This window comes from Arachis duranensis, chromosome 7 (assembly GCF_000817695.3).
Source record: "Arachis duranensis cultivar V14167 chromosome 7, aradu.V14167.gnm2.J7QH, whole genome shotgun sequence".
Lineage (NCBI taxonomy): Eukaryota > Viridiplantae > Streptophyta > Magnoliopsida > Fabales > Fabaceae > Arachis > Arachis duranensis.
In genome coordinates this window covers 19,734,673-19,738,662 of record NC_029778.3, presented here as the reverse complement: position 1 = coordinate 19,738,662, position 3,990 = coordinate 19,734,673, and positions in this window count along the sequence as shown.

Here is a 3,990-nt window from a genome sequence, read left to right as displayed (position 1 = left end):
AAGTTTACAAACAAGTTTAAATTTCAAAGTTTATTACTATTAAAAAAAAAAGAGAATTCAATTAAGAAGAAAAATTATATTTGAAATGCATCAAACCCTCAATTACAAAAAATGAACAAAAATTAAATTAGAAATCGAAAGAGCAATACTGATGAGCATTAAAGATTAGACTATACTAATATACTACTACATTTAACAAAAGATCAACCATGGCAAACTATATTTATGATACCAACAATTAACTAATTTATCTCTCTCTCTATTCTTCTATCTTGATCCCAATTCTTTGACTAATTGCAAGTGTGGTTGAAGAATCAAAGAATTAGTGTAGTGAACCTATTATGTTATCATAATCTTATACTTTACATTGTTACTACTACAAGTGTATTGAACCTATTACATTACTATAATCTTCTGAAAAACTTTTCGTGATACTGCTAGCATTACATCATTTGTTCATTTCCCATTTCTATAGTAGTAGTTATATTATGGACCGAGGTAAGTAGTGCTAAGCATATCTCTCTCTAATCAAGTAATATATAAAATATAAATAAACACATCAAACATAATTATATTCTAATATAAATCTTAAAATCTCATCCAAATTAAAAATTCTACATCAACCAAAATATTATATAATCTCATCCAAGTCTGCATAAGTCAAATAACAAAAGAAATATCCAAATAAGATTAATAAGTAGATAGTAATTAGTATGCAAATAAATAATAGCTAGAATAATAAGCATGCAGCGAGAACAATAATAGCTAGGCAAATAAATTCAATAACTATATAACAAAAAATTTAATAACACCTAACAAAAAGTTAGCAAAAGAATTTTTAGTAAGAACTGAACAATTATTAGCAAAAAGTTTAATAAATCAACAAAAACAATGACAACAACAACAATCACTAACAAATCAACAAGAGCTATAAAGCAATAACTACAAAAACTAAACAATTATTAGTAAAAAAAATTAAGTAATCAAGAACAATAACAGCAAATAAATTGAATAACTACAAGAACTGAACATATATGCAACAACAACATAACAATTAACAAGAAGAATTAACAACAAGAAAAACAACTAACAAAGGATAAAAAAGAACAATCAGCGACAAGATGCTGAAGAACTGAATCGAGTAACAGAGTCGCAAACTATACCTGAACGCCAGAAGGAATGGAGCTGGAGGTGAGCAGGTCCGAAAGCGACGGCGAGAGCCAGAAGATAACAACAAGCCAACGGAAAAATTCGTAGAGTGGTGGACAGAAGAACTCGTAACTTCAAGCTCTAGGAGAGGAAGGGGACACACCGTCGGAGAGGGCAAAAAAAGGTTAGGACAAAAGGGGTTAGGGTTTTTTTATTAAAAAAATGAAAACAAGATGGAATAGGGAGAAGTATGATGGCAACCTACCTGGACGATGAAGGAGAGACAAGTCTGGCGACAGAGGGAGCAACTCTATTTGAGGCAACGAAACACGATACAGGTGAGTTGGCGCAAATTTTGGAGGAGAATGGAGGTGGGCAGCACTGGCGGAGGGTGGCCAAAGAGATTGCCGGTGGTAGTTGCATAAGAGAAGAAGAAATGGGAGAATGGGAGAGAGAGAAGAGTGTTCTCGAAAGTGAGGGGAGAGGACCACGCATTTTGAATTTAGATAAGGTTTACCATCGAATTTACCGGCAGATAAATCCAACAGTAATGCATTGTGTATGACCAAAACGCAGCCTTCTATAAATTGAGCTTTAGCGGCAGATAAATCCGCCAGTAATGCTCGCGCCAATTTTTCTTTTTTCCTCCAAATATTACCAGTGAATTTACTGTCGAAAAATCTAATCCGATGGTAACATTTTTTCTGACGAATTTATTGTCATATCCGCCAATAAATCCATCGCTAACGTCCGACGCTAATTCAGACGATAGTTAGCATTTTTCTTGTAATGTTTGACCATTCGATACTCTACACTGTGACAAATGCTATAGTTCTTGATGGCTAGGTGAATGGACTCTCTACCGTATAATTTATGACCAACTCTTAGCTACACATAGTCATCAGTGTTATAGTCATCAACGCTCCCAGATCAAAAGACATCAGTTTCACTTGCATAGCATTTATATCCAATGTTGAATAATGGCTTGAAACTTATGGTGGTGGCGAGATATGTCATGAGAAAGTATAAGACTATAATTGAGTTTTTGGGCCAAATTCCGTATTATCCTCGTTATCACTATCATTATTAGAATCAGACTGGACCGTACCCACTCATTTTTTGACTCAGACTCTTCAAAAATAAAATTAGTACCAAGTTCAGGTGAGAATTCGGGGATTCGGTTCTTTCTGCCTGGCTAAGTCCTGCCGCACAACCTATTGGAACTGAACATGAGAAGAAGATCTACTGTCAATGTCTACGTACCAACTCAATTCAAAGCTCCATCACTTGTTCAGTCACAATTTTTTCATAGCATTCAAACATAGCTCGTATGTGTTCATCATTCTTTAGTCAGAATACCTTATACTAAATATTTTATTTGGCGTCCAATAAATTGTATTGATATTCAATTTTTCGAATATACTTTATTCCAAACATTCTAATATTAATCAAAATCAGATCTTTAAGTTCTGTCAATAAATACAATCGCTAAATATGCATAATAATAAAATTACTGTTTTCAAAATGTACACCATTATTTTTATGTATTATTATTATATTCAGATAAATAATAATTATACGTTTACTAGCTATTTCGCAAATTTGTCATTGTAAAAAAAAAAAAAGAAACAATTGATAAAAGGTAAAAGTTATTAGAAAAATCTAGTATATATAGGCATCTTTTGTGATAATTTTACATGCATGCAACACATGCACTATAGCACCAGCACTTTCTCTCATAGTTTCGTAGTCCTTCTCTGCGCAATGACTGTCTGCGAAATAGTGACAGTGTTTAAAACAATAAAAAATTCAAAAACTTTATATATTAGTAAATATAAATTTTTTTATTTATATAAAAAAGCCCAACATTTGGCACAGGCCATTATTTGAAGGGGACATCTAGTGTACAGATATAATTGTGAAGATTTTTGTCTTTTATAGTTATTTGTTGATTTTGAAAGCGTATCACTAAAAGTATTACTTAAAGAGAAAGTGTTACCCTTAATCGTTAACTTGGCTCTGATACCAATTTTTAATTGTAATTTCTTTTTCAAAATATCCATTAACTCTTCATATTTTGCTTCGAGTCAGTTTATAATTTGTATAGATTTGGTTGGTGGTACTTTATAGTTTACAATTTCATAATCAAAAGTATTGACCATTTCTACTATTACTAATTCTGATTTCATTTTTATAGTTTTTCAATCTTGTTTTAGTTTATAATATTATTTTTTGTATGAATTATTGTATATAAAATCTTTTATCTGTTTGTCTTTTTCTTTAATATAATTTTTCAAATCCTCAAAAACTTCTTTTATTTCTACACTTTCTGTTGTTTCTAAATATCTTTTTAATTTTTCAACTTCATTCTCCATTTTTTCTTTCAACAGCTTTAATTCTTTTATGTCATAATATGGTTTTCCAGACATTTATAAATTTTTTAAGTTTAGCTCCAACTTGTTTATATTTGTTCTTATTTCTATCCTTTTTATTATAAGGTCATTAATTTCGAACTGAAGACTATTTAATTCTCTTTTATATTCCTTTATTTTACTTTTTAATCTTTTCGCCCTTTTTCTTTTTATTTTGTTTTCTGGTCTTTCAATCTTTGTATACTTCATTATTTATCTTAAAATTTCTGTAAACTCTATCATTGATTCATCACTATTTTCTAGAGATTATATTAATTTTTCTAACTCTTCGACTTCTCTTTTTAACTTGTCATAGATTGTTTTTAGAGCTTCAAATGCTCTTTGATTTATTTCAGAAAACTGTAAATAATTCAACCGATTTTCTCTTTCAAAGAGCTCTTGTTTCTTGTCTTGATAGGTTACATATATT